General features: G+C 47.1%; 1 protein-coding gene across 4 annotated transcripts in view; it reads right to left on the reverse strand.

The window, feature by feature from the left end:
• The window catches only part of RNF44 (ring finger protein 44), a 31,720-nt gene extending 26,149 nt beyond the window's left edge, over positions 1–5,571 (reverse strand). For 2 of the 4 annotated variants that reach the window (XM_056811641.1, XM_056811637.1), the window contains exon 1: positions 4,966–5,571. The gene's annotated coding sequence lies outside the window, so the exon portion shown is untranslated. The remainder of the gene's footprint in view (positions 1–4,965) is intronic. The other 2 variants (XM_056811639.1, XM_056811642.1) reach the window with 2 other exon arrangements.
• Positions 5,572–13,523: the final 7,952 nt, after the last annotated feature.

The following is a 13,523-nucleotide window of genomic DNA, read 5'->3' on the forward strand; positions in this document are numbered from 1 at the left end:
CCAGCAAATGTACCTCTTTGCAAAGACAGGAAGTCTGGGTGCTTGCAGAGAGGCCAGCAGCACGCTTCATTTCCTGCTTTTGAACCACATCTGCTCAGCCTCCTCACCTCCAAAAGGCTGCTCACAGCCATAGTGGGGATTGGGGGAAGTTCACCTGCCCAGAAGTACCTATTCTCGACATAAAACACATTTTTCTTACAGGGACCCTCACACCTCTCCCTCCACAAGTCAGTTTCTCCTCCATTTTCTTACAAGGGGAGCAGCTGCCTGGAGAGGTTAAGTTGACAGAATCCACACAGCACACTAGCCAAAGTTGTCCTAGAGATAACAAGTAGAAAGCACTCTCCAAATCTTAATGTGCTATATAGATGCTAGCCTGGGATACTCAGTCATATGAGTATCCTTTGGAGAGATTTGGGGAGGTTTATCCTGGGGAAGAGAAGCCCGAGGAGAGCTGTGATTACTTCAGGAATCGGAGGGCTCTCTTTGGGAAGAACTAGGTGCAACAAATTGACAAAGGATGTGGACTGGCTGATTTTGATTCAAAATAAGGAACAAAGTCCTAATAGTCAGAGCTATGCAAATAGAAAATGGGTTGCCAGAGGAGGTAGTTTCTCAAAACAGGAAGCTGAATGACTCTTTGCCAGGAATGTAGTAAAGGGGGTTTCTCTTTAGGTATGGATTGGATCTTTGAGGATCCTTTCAACTTAGATTCTTTAGCATTCGGTGGAGGGTGTCAGGTGGTGATAGCAGAAGGGTGGCTGGGAAATATTTCTCTAAGGTCTAGACTTTCTCTTCCAAGTGTCTGACCCCTACCCAACAACTTTCCAATTAGAATAGTTGATAGTCTCTTGGCTTTCCACTTAGGTCTGGAGTCAGTGCAATAGTGTTTATAACTGAGTTTGGGTCTATACAAAGTTCACACTGCCTGGCTTTCTAAAGGAGAGCTGAACTTCAATTTAAAGGTAGCTAGAAGTGGCATCATGGATAGAGCATTGGGCTTGGAATCAAGAATACTCATCTTCATGAGTTCAAATGTGGCCTTACACATTTAATACTTTTGTGATCCTGGGCAAAACATTTAATCCTGTTGGTCTCAGTTTCCTCATCTGATAAATAAACTGAAGAAGGAAATGGCAAACCACTCTAGTCTCTTTGCCAAGAAAACCCCAAAGGGAGTCACGAGTCAAACATTCCTGAAAACAACTGAACAACAGAAGTTCCAAGAGGTGGAGATGAGTAGAGTATTTCAGGCACAGGGATCATCCTTGAAAAGGCAGGAAACCAGGAGGTAGAATGTCCTGAAGGGCCAACAGCTAATAGAACATATTCAGACACAGTCATAAACTTGGGAACAAATATGATATACACAAAATGAATAAAAAGCAATTTTTGAGAGGTATACTAATAATACCTGAGGGAAATCGGAAGACTTCTAAGGAAGTAAATTTTGATTTGAGTCTTAAAGGAAGCCACTGGTTCCACCTGGCATTTGAAACCCTCTACAATCTGATGCCACCCTGCCTTTCTAGTCTTATCATGATATGCTCCAGTCAAACCAAGGGGCTCCTGGTCCACTTTTCATAGCATAGCTTGCACCTCAAAGGACACCTCCTATGAAAGGCTATATTTGATTTCCCTTAGTTGCCAGTACCAACCTCCCAAATGACTTCATATTTATTCTGCATGTACTCTGTATTTCTCTGTGAACATGTATTTGCCCTTTAGAATGTAAACTCTGAGACCAATATGCTATTTTGGTTCCTCTCTGAACAAAGCAGTGCCCTGCACATAGTAGGAACTTAATGTTTATCCATTGATTGTGACTTTGCTCTGGAGGAGGCTCTCTTGAAACTGGATAGTTTAGACCTTTCATGTTTTTTCCAAATGACTTTTTGCCCATTTATTCCATGACCACATTTATAGGACCATAGGTTTTAAGGCTCAAAGGGATTTTAGAAATTGTCTAGTCCAATCTTTAAATGAAAACCCCCAGTAGGGGCAGGTAGAGGGGTCAGTGGATAGGGTGCCTAAGGTCTTCCTTGTAGGTCCCACATAGGTAAGAGCTGAGCTTCAGTACCTGGGACACTATTTTTTTCTCCCTTTTGTGTATACAGGGAATGTTCAGGAAGTATAGCTTAATTTTATGGAAAGAAAAAATGAGGCACAGAAATTTATGGTACAAAGAGTATCCTGAATTGAAAGTCAGATGATATGGGCTCAAGTTCTATCTGAGCTACTTATTAGCCATGATATCAGGTAAGTCATATTTTTTTCTGGTGGCATTTCTTCATCCATATCCTATTTCTGCCTGAAATCAAATTTGCCCTGGCTTCACAGCATTATTTTTGCCTATCAGCTCATAGCTGGTGCTTGATAGGTATCTATCAGGATTGACTGTATCTCTGAGGGAAAGGAAACATTCAGACCTTGGGGATTGTTGGCTCCAGGGAAAAGGATACAATGCATCCTTGGGGATCAGTTATCCCAGGAGTTGAAGATGATGTCTCTTTAGGTATTATATATTCTAGGAGAAAGTTTGACAGACTCTCTGTTCAAGGTTAGAGGCTGTAGTGAATTCTCAGGAAGTATCTTTCTGAGGAGGAAAGTGGGTCGTCAGGGACCATCTGTCCCAGAGGATGGGCAGATAGCTCCATAGGGTTCATCTGCTCCTGGAGAATAAAATAATGGGTCATTACAAATAATCATTCTGCTCCAAAGAAATTCCAGGAGTTCAGTGTAGCCCTTATTTGACCAGTGGGTAGTGGGGTGGAAGCCACCATACATTTAAGCAAAGAATTTAGAGCTGGAAAGGGTCTTGAGGGCGATTAGCTAGTCCAAATCTTTCATTTTAGAAGACTAAGGTGCTTTAAAGGGAAGGGATTTACCCAGGTGACAGGCAGGAGTAGTGAGTAGCAGAGCTAGAATTTGTGTCCACATCCTCTTACCTCTACAGTCTACATTCCATGCAACCTCCCTATAAATTCACTGGGATACTTCATTGCCTCCGCTCAAAACCATTCAGAGCTTAGAGTCTCGGAAAAGAGCTCAGGGTCTTTCCTCAGAAACCTCAGGTTTCTAACAGTTTACGCCCTTAAGGATTTCTCCCAGCCTTTACCCAACTCAGAGCTCTTCTGTACATCATTCCTGAAAGAAGTCCCACTTCAGAGAGGCTGAATTGCCTACTATCTCCCCCTTTGGATAGCGTCTGCTATGTCTTAGGAAGTTCTTTCACCTCTCCTAGTCCTCTAGGGGGAAAGAGCAGAAATTCTTAAAGAAGAGGCCCCTTGCTCTCCCATCCCATCAGTTCCGTGGTAAAATAGCTTTTCCTAAGCATAATTGTCCCTATTTAACAGGAGTGGAAGTTGAGAACCAGAAAGTGAGGTATGCAAGGTCGCAAAGCTGGTATGAGGAAGACCCAGAAGTCGAAATGAAGATGTCTTTGAACTTGGAGTTCACATGCCTTTCTGCAATTGCCGGGGGAGTCGGGGGAGGAGACTGGTTAGACCCGACAGCACTCAGCTCCGGACCGCCTAACAGAGAGCAGCGTGCGCTCTCAGCGTAGCTCAAGTTTCGGTAGCGGAGCGTGCTGCTAAGAGCGGTGCATGCTGGGACTTGTAGTCCGATGGCTGGTGGAGTTGGTGGGAGGCACGCCTCCTTTGCCAAGATCTGTTGTCCCAGTGCAGGCTGCAGCAAGTGGTCTCTCGGGGAGGCCGGAGACTGGGAGTCCCGGGGTAAGGGAAAGCGTCCTGAGGCAGGAAGCGGGAGGAGGGGCGGACTCGGAAATCCGAGCTCCCAGCGGAGCTTCCTCGCTCAGCTCAACTGGGGAAGTTCACATCCGGCCTGAGTGCCTGGACAACGCAACCCGTCCGGCACTCAACTTAAACAACGCTCTGTACTGGAAAGGGCACAGGATTTGCAGTCAGAAAGATCATGGTTCGAATCTTGACTGCTACTTAGTGTGACCTTGGACAAGTCATGCTAGGCCTCAGTTGCCTTATCTGTAAAATGAGGGGATGGGGACTAGATTGTTCCTAAGAGGCGTTCCAGATCTAAATCTCGTAGAGTCCACTGCCCGGCGAGGGAACTCAGGTGCGGGAGTACGGCGAAGCGGGCGGCGCTAAGGCTTAAGAAGGAGAGGATGATCCCCTCCCCCGCCCCAGAGAAAGGGAGACCCAGCTGTCTTCCTGCCCCCAAGGCGAAGCCCTCAGCACGAGTCATAGCCTCCTCCGGCCACGATCGTAGAGTCCCGCACCCACAAATTCACTGGAAATGTTCTACTGGGGGAGGGGGTGCCAAACGGCAATAGAGCCCGGAAGGGCCCAGCATCTCTTCTCTGTGCCCGTGGGCACGGGGATACAACGCGCACCCTCCCCTAGCTCCTTACGTAACCATCCATCCTGGGTATCCGGTCGTCCCCCGAGCTTCACAGCGAGCCCTGCTTTTACTCAACTTCTTTCCCGCCCCCCCCACCCCGACCGTTCTCCGCTCCAGCTCCCCCAGAGCAGACCCCCATCCCCCACCCTTCGGCACCCAACAGCTCTCTCCGCTTCCACGCCTTTCCAGTCTGGGGCCCGAAAACCAGGCGGCCACTCCCCCTCCCCGCTGACCCGCCGACCTCGTGTGTCCAGGACCCTGGGACTTAGCCTTCCTTCCCCAGCCTTTCGCCTCCTGCAGCACCTCAGGGCTCTACCCCCTCTCCGCCAGTCCCGGAGTCTGGGCGGGTGAGGGTGCCTGCGGGAGACCAAAGCTGCTGGAAGGAGAGAACGCTGTACGGCCACCTTCCCTTCTTCCTTCTGCCAGGGGCTAGGAGAGGCAGCTGGTCCTGCAGCATGGGAGCATGGGTGCACAGGGTTCCGGGAGCTGCAGCTCCTGGGGTGCATTGGGCAGGGGCCAGGCGCAGCGCTCCCCGCCCCCCCCCCCCCCCCGCTCCTGAAGCACGGAGGCCAGACTCGGGCGCCTTACCTGCCTCGGCTGCGGGCTCCAGCTGCACGGATCCTCCGGCCCCCAGTGCGTCCCTCGGGCTGTGCTCGCGGCCGCAGCGTCCCCGAGTCCCGGTTCCTCTCTGGCCCGCGCGCCACCGCGCGCTCAGCCTCTAGTCATGTTGCCTCGGCAGCCCTGTTGCCAGCCACCCCCCCCACCCCCCTCCCCCAGCAGCCCGCTACCTGCCTCCCTCCCCCCCTCCGGCCGCCGCCTAGTGGAACGGTCCGCGGACCTCACCATCTGCTCTTCGAAGCGCGGGGCCCCGGCTCCTGCTGCGCAGCCCCCTCAATCCCACCCCGTGCTCCCTACAGAGTGGAACGGTCTGTGGGCTTCACCATCTGCGCCCCTAGGGAGAAGGAGGGGGGCAGGGGAGGTCAGAAAGATGTTGCTCCTTGTCTCCTGCAAACTGTTCCCCAGTCCCACTCCCTCAGCCTGGAGCCTGCCTGGATACAGCTGCAAAGGTCCATCCCAAGAGGGCTGGGCTGGGGAAAGGGCAAGTGCCAAGGGCATCGGTGTAGTGCCAATAATGGGGGCTGGGCAGGACGAGATTTAGGGGCTTTGGGAACCTGATTTAGCAGCAGAGGAGGCCCTGCGCCCCCAGGGGTCCTTTTTATATTTCAGGAACTCCTGCAACACACTAGACAGGTATCAGGTCGAGGCTGGCCAGAGAGAAGTGTGGTAGAGCATTGGTTATAGAGAAGCAAGTATAGCTAAAGAGCAGTCATCGGTAGGGGAAGATACGACCACGGGATTTAGAGCTGGTAGGGATCTTAGAAACTATGTAGTTGCTCGCTTTAAAGAAACCTGGCTCAGAGAGGTACTGTGATTTCCTTAGTCACACAGCAAGCCATTGGAAGAGTTTGGATTGGGTCTTTTGACGTCAAATCCAGGACTCCCTAGGGAAAAGTAAAATTGTCTCTTGTATTAAGGTTCCTTCAGAGGAGAGGGCACCGACCCCAGCCACTCTTCTCCAGTTGAGCACCACATCGGTTCTTAACAGAGTTCTTCCCTTTCACAGCCTTTCCTGTTTCTAATGTAGCCCGCCCTTCGGCAGTCCCAGTGCTCAGATCCCACCTTCCTTCCGCCCTTTTCAAGGGCAAGCTCCTCGTACCAGCTCCCGGTCCCTAGTCAAATCCTTTATCCGAGAAACTAGGCAAATGCCTACATAGGACTGGAGAGTCCTCGAGTGGCACCTAGGCAATGGATAACCATGAGAGGGTGTGGCCCTTTCCTTTCCGAAGGATCTTAAGGCGGGTAGGGTAGGGAGAAAGACAGCCGGGAGAGTCCCCCGCCCCCAAGAATCTCTGCGGACCCAAAAGAACTACAAATTCTAGCGTGCCCTGGGTTCTTGTTAGCTTGCTCTCTCGCTCTGTCTCTGTCTCTGTCTCTGTCGATCTGTCTGTCTCTGTCTCTGTTTCGGTCGCTCTCGCTCTCGGCTCCCCCCCTCCTACTCCGCCCCTTTGCCCTCCCCTCCTGCCACCACCATCCCATTGCACACCGGGAGATGTAGTGCCCGCAGAGCAATTCCTATTAATTAGCCCTGACAGATCCTCCAGCTTTTCTGGGATCTACTCTCTCCAGAGTTAGCCCACTCCTCTTCTGGTGGACTCTAATCACAGGAGACTTTTCCTTACGTGGAGCCCAGCTCTACCTGAAAAAACTTCCCTTCCTTATGGTTCCTAGGTCAAGTCAATTTAACAAATACGGCGTAAGATAAAACCAAAGCCGTCCTCCGCCCCTGGGGCTTATTTTACAGTGGGGATGCAATCTGTACACAGATAAATACCAGGTAATTTGACATTAGAGAACACGCTAAGGACTAAGGATGGGGGTGGGGAGGCGGATCTGGGAAAGCTTCCTGGCAAAGCCAGCACTTCAACTGAAGCTTCGAGGAAGAGGAGTTTGTTGAGAAATGGAGATAACATGAATTTTAATATGCAAGGCGACTTGGAAGAAAGTGTCCAGAAATTGGAATGTAGGGCACAACGCCCTGATATCCCGTTCGACAGGAACGAATAATGTCCGAAGGGGAACGGTGAGAAATAAGGCAGCAAAACTAGATTAGGGCCAGGTTGTGGAGGAGTTTAAAAGCTGTGGTGAGGAGTTTGCATCCGAGGAAGCCCCTGACTGTATTTGAATCAGATTTATTTCTTACATATGAGGCTAAACAGAAAAGGTCCAATTCCTTTCCATTTCAGTTCTTCAGCTATCTGAAGCCAGTAATCATGGACGAATGAATAAATAAGACTTTATTAAGTACTTACTATGTGCCAAACACCATGTCGATTAGTGGAGGGAAAAGAAAAGGCAAGGTAGTCCCTGACCTCACAGACTTTGGGAAATCCAAGCTGTTTTCAGCAAAAGTTAGTAAAGAATTCTCCAACTTCAGTTTTAAAACATCAGCAAATAATTGTTTGAAGTGATTATCATCACATATATCACTTTTGATCATACTCAAGAAATCACAAACTTCAGAATATAGCATACATTTATCAGTTTAGCCATTGAAAAATAACTTGGAAGTTCAAAAAAACCAAAAAAGTAATCATTTGCTTTAAAAAATACAACACAACACTGTAGCAAGACAGATATCTACATGGTTGAAAGCAGAACCTTTAGTCACTAAAGACATTACTAAACATTTAAAACATCATTCAAGGTTTTTAGAAAGCAAACTGCTACTTTGGTCATCAAGAAGTCTCTCTGCATAACCTTAGGAGATAGTTTTTGTTTTTGTTTTCTTAACCCTTACCTTCTGTCTTGGAATCAATACTGTGTGTTGATTCTAAGGCAGAAGAGCAGTAAGGGCTAGGCTATCGGGGTTAAGTGACTTGACCAAGGTCACACAGCTAGAAAGTGTCAGATTTGAATCCAGGACTTCCCATCTCTGGGCCTGATTCTCAATTCACTGAACCACCTAGCTGCCCTGATGGTTTTGTTTTTAAGCAGAACCCCTAACTAGTAGCACCCTTTTACGGACACTGTTTGGGACAGAATTTATTGTTCAGTCCTGTTTGATTTTTTATGACCTCATTTGGAGTTTTCTTGGCAGAAATACTAGAGTGGTTTGCCATTTCCTTCTCCAGCTCATTTTGCAGATGAGGAAATTTAGGCAAACAGGGATAAATGACTTATCCAGAATCATACAGTTAGTAAATGCCTGAGGCTGAATTTGAACTCAGGAAGGTGTCTTTCTGGCTCCAGGCCTACCACTCTATCCATTAGAATGTATAGCAGCTAAACCTGAGAAATGGAGCCAAATTTGTATAATTGTCATAAAATTCTAGTTTTATAAAAGTTTTTCTTGTTTGAGAGTAATTTTAGGATAAGAAACTTGCTACCTCTCAGAATCCAGGAAGTGAACTGCTTGGAGAAGGCACCATGGAGATGTCTGCAGAAACCTCACACTGCACCAAAAGATCCAGAATGAACTTTGGGTTGTAGTGAAATTGAACTGTGGGGATTGTAACACATTTATTTTATATGTATACTCATGCCGAAGGGGACTGCCCCCTTATTGGCTAGAAGACTCATGCTATTTACTTCCTGACAGAGAAGTGATGGACTTGGGGTAGAGAATGGTTCTTATGTGTTTTTTGGGACATAGTCATTATTTGAAATTTATTTTGCTTGACTACATATATTTGTTATGAGTTTTTCTTTTTCAGTTGGAAGAAGAGGTGAGAGAGATAAAAGAAATCGATTTTTGTTCATTGAAAAAATAAAATTCAGAAGAAGGCTCACCAGAATTCCATGTGACTTGAAAAGCTTATTTGGTTAACTTTCAAAAATCACAATTTGCATTGTACAGTGCTTTGAAGTTTATAAAATTTTTTTCACACAAGCTGGTGAAGTAGGTAATGCAGGTATTATATAGTTTATGTTATAATAGAGGGAGATTGCTGTTTTTTTTTTTTAAATCTTACCTTCTGGGGGCAGCTAGGTGGACAGAGAGCCATGCTTAGCACCTGGAGGTTCTGGGTTCAAATTTGATTTCAGATACCTCTTAGCTGTGTGACTCTGGGCAAGTGCTTTAATCCCCATTGTCTAGCCCTCACCTTTCTTCTACCTTGGAACCAACACACAATATTGGTTCTAAGACAGAAAGAAAGGGTTTAAAAAAAACCCAACAAAACAAAACTCCTTCCCTTATGTCTTAGAATTGATACTAAGTATAGATTCCAGGGCAGAAGAGTGGTTTAAGGGCTAGGCAATGGGGGTTAAGTGACTTGCCCAGGGTCACACGGCTGGGAAGTATCTGAGGCCATATTTTAATCCAGGACCCTCCCCTCTTTAAGCCTGGTTCTCTATCCACTGAGCTGCTCAGCTGCCATTGACTTTTTTTGAAGAGAACCAAAGACATCATGGGTTGATATCTTGACTGGCATATGAATTGGATTAAGTGAGGCAAAGTTACACAAAGTCATCCACCTCATTTTCTCTTCTGGAGTCTTCAAAGTCCAGTAGCAAGACAATGATCAGGATGATGGGTGATGGCTGGCACTGGATGACCTTGGCCTCTTTGATGTTTGCCTGAGCTCTAGGTGCCTGCTAAAGCCACCTTCATGGCTGTTGGAACAAATTGTTCTCATCTGCCCATGCCACTGGAGGAAGTCTTCACAGGCTTAGAGTAGACAGTCTGCTACTAGGAAGAGATAACACATATGGGGAGTGGTGGACAGAGAGAAGTATTTTTATTTGGAAAGTTACAGGGATGGTGAATGGAACTATTGGGGAATAGACTGACACACTGTTTCCAGGAACATGAAGTGAGTGAAAAAGCATTTATTGGATGCTTATTATATGTACCAATTCTAAGTCCTGGGGATATAAATACAAAAGCAAAGAGTTCTTGCCCTTAAAGAGACTGTATTTTTTTTTTTAAAACCCTTACCTTCTGTCTTAGAGTCAATACTGTGTATTGGCTCCAAGGCAGAAGACTGGTAAGGGCTAGGCAATGGGGGTCAAGTGACTTGCCCAGGGTCACACAGCTAGGAAGTAGCTGAGGCCAGATTTGAACCTAGGACCTCCCATCTCTAGGCCTGGTTCTCAATCCATGTATTTTTTTTTTTTTAATTTAAAACTCTTACCTTCCCTCTTGGAATCAATATGTATTGGTTTCAAGGCAGAAGAGTAGTAAGGACTGGGCAATGGGGGTTAAGTGACTTGCCCAGGGTCACACAGCTAGGAAGTGATTGAGGTCATATTTGAACCCAGGACCTCCAGTCTGTAGGCCTGGCTCTCCATCCACTGAACCACCTAGTTTCCCTAAGAGCCTGCATTCTAATTGAGGAGACTACATAGATAGGTAAATGGTGACCAGAGAAAAGCAGTTTGGACCTTATAAAGTTCTGGGGATAAGCCATAAGGAATAGATTTATATACACTGTTCAGAGGCAATGGCAGAGTTGATTTGACCAAAGTTTCTAGAACTGCTTCAGGTAAGGAAGAAACCCTGGCTCAGGGAGAGAGAATGAATCATGGATTTCTGGAATCAGTGGGCCAAGAGAATCAGTCACCATTTAAGACAGCTTGGTCCACTTTATGATGGTTCCAGAACTGGAGAGGAATAACAAAGGACAAGATCAGAGACGCACAGCCATGGTGAGGTAACTGGTAAAAAGGGAGTGGGGGGAGAGCAGGCCCCCCAACCCAAATGCTCTCCAGGCTAAACATCCCCTGTTTTTGTTCAAAGGATTCTAGGGTAGCATAGTCTGTAGTCTCCTCCCCCCAGTTTAGGTCCTAATGACTCCAAAGCCAAGGCTTCACTAGGGGATATCATGGTGATTTGGTGTTATGTTGCCAGAGTTAGGAGTGTTTGCTGTCAAACACTGACATTGACTGACCCCAGGAATCCCCTCTCATTGGATGGACGTCCCTGGGTTTCTCTCATAAAGGCTGAGCTTGAGGGCCACATCATTTCCCTGCTCCCTGGAGCCACCTTCTCTGATGGAGGTTACAAAACTGTGTCTCGAGGCTGATGTCTGACTCTGAGAAGGAAGGCAGTGTGGGCACAGTGAACTTGGCCTTGGGAGTCAGATCACCTGTGCTTTAGTCCAAAACAGTGGTGTCAGACTCAAATAAAAGGGGGAGCCATTATGCCCTACGGAAGGATCCCTACAGGTTGTATGGTGATGGTTTTAAAATGTGCAATTAGCTCTGTTTTGTTGGATTCTTTTTATTTTGTTAAATACTTCCCCATTCTATTTTAATCTAGTTCAGGCTGCCCTCAGGACTGTTGTGGGCCACGTTAGGGTTTTGGATTGGGTTACTCCGGTCTAAATCTTTCCCTGATTCACTGGGTGACCTTCAGTGAATTGATTTTCTCTAGGCCTCAGTTCCCTATTATGACAGAATGTTGTTTGGCTAGAAGAAAGCTTATGATCTACATTAACCACAACCCTTCATTTTATCAAGGTCTCCTGACTCTAAAACTGGTACTTTTCCCAGTTCACTATATTCCCTTCTTCCTTTTTCTCCATATCTTCGTTTTTCCATCTATAAAATGGGGACAGAAAGCACAGGGCATACCAGACTGTACAAGTCATCATTTGAGTTCAATGCGTCACTTCTTACCAGGTTAGCCTTTAATGGAGTTGATGAAAGATAGGCTCAAGAATTAATGGCAGAGTGTTGCTGTCCCCAGTCACACCAGGAAGAGTCACCCTGACTGAGGAACAGGGATGGTCTGGTAAATAGATCTTTGGAGTCCAGGTCCTTTTTTGTTGCTAGGAACATGTAGGGAGGGGAAATCATTAAGCCAATCTGGGGCAATCCTAGGCTTCATGGCCTGGGAGATCTCCTAGGCTTTGCCTGAACTTTGTAGGGGAGAGGGAATATGTGAGCCCTGAGTGCTCTTCTGAACTTTGTCTGAAAGACCCAGCAGATGAGGGAGTGCTGGGGATATCAGGGATGACAGGATGGAGGGCTTGAGGTCAGATTAAATTCTCAGGGAGGAGGAAGATAGGGGAGATCGCACTCCCAGGCCATGCTCGAAAAGTATTTCATTTGATTCTTTTCAATTCTATACATTTATGAAGCATCTACAATGTGCAAAGGACTACCCTCCATGCTGGAACTATAAGGATTTAAAAAAAAACGACACCATCTTTGTAGTCAAAGAGGTTCCATTAGTATAAGAGGAAAGGATATATCCACAAAACTGATGTAAGTTAGAATATTCAGGACAAAGGAGAGATCTTGACAAGGTACTCAGGAAAATGTGAAGGGACAAAGAAGGAAAGGGAGAGATAAAAGTTAGCCTATGGGGACAGCTAGGTACATAGTGCGTAGAGCCCCTAGAATCTGGGTTCAAATTTGGCCTCAGATACTTCCAAGCTGTGTGACCCTGAGCAAGTCACCTAAGCACTTGCCTAGCTCTTGCCTTTCTGTCTTAAAGTTGTCCCTGAGAAGGGGGCAGCTGGGTAGCTCAGTGGATTGAGAGCCAGGCCTAGAGACAGGAGGTCCTAGGTTCAAATCCGACCTCAGCCACTTCCTAGCTGTGTGACCCTGGGCAAGTCACTTGACCCCCATTGCCTAGCCCTTACCACTCTTCTGCCTTGGAGCCAATACACAGTATTGACTCCAAGACGGAAGGTAAGGGTTAAAAAAAAAAAGTTGTTACTAAGACAGAAAATAAGAGTTTAAAAAAACAAAAAAGGGGTCGATCTATGGGAGTTAGGCTAAATGGGGTTGCTGGCTGGGAGAGTCAAAGATAAAGGCACCAAAGATTATCCAGGAGAGGTGGGAGGGAAAGGATGATACCCCTGGCCTGGGTTCTGGCGGAGGGGGGAACCTAACAAGGAGATAGATGAGAGGAGGAGTGCTGTCCCCTGACCTGGGGGAATAAGGGGAACTAGGAGTCAGGGGGTGTAGTGGAAAGAATGCTGTATTTTGAGTCTTGTGATCTAGATCTGACTCATTTCTTGGGCATTTACTACCTGTGTGATCTTGGCTTTAACCTCTCTGACGTTCTATTTCTTCATCTGTTAAATGAAGGGCCTGGACTCGATGACCCTATATTGATGATCCTATCATCTGGGAACTCACTGTCTCAGCCAGATGGCTCTAGGAGTGGGGTAAGGAAAGGCAGGAGTCTCCTTGGCAAGCCTGGGCTGGGCTGGGCTGTGCAGGGGAGGGACTGGAGGGGACCTGAGAGACTGAGGCGATAGGAGAGCTGATAGGCCTGGGGGAAGGCAGGGCTACAACTGGAGATTTGGGAAGTGGATGGGATGGAAGGACATTGAGGAGGCCTAGAGAGCTAAGCAGCCCACATGCCTGTTCTGTTCTGCTTCCTCCTTGGGAATAGGGCAGGAGGGTCCAAGCCAAAGTCCTAATCAGTTAATTGAGCATTTATTAAGCACCCAGTACATGTCAGCCATAACGCCAGGAGCCGAGGGCACACAGCCAAAGGCAAAACAGTTCCTGTTCTCAGGAATTTACATTCTGATGATGATCTGCGATGAGCATGAAGTAGGAATAAAGTATACCAAACAGAATACAACATAAGCTAGTGGGGTGAAGGTTGATGGGGAAGCTAA

Source organism: Monodelphis domestica, chromosome 1 (assembly GCF_027887165.1).
Source record: "Monodelphis domestica isolate mMonDom1 chromosome 1, mMonDom1.pri, whole genome shotgun sequence".
Lineage (NCBI taxonomy): Eukaryota > Metazoa > Chordata > Mammalia > Didelphimorphia > Didelphidae > Monodelphis > Monodelphis domestica.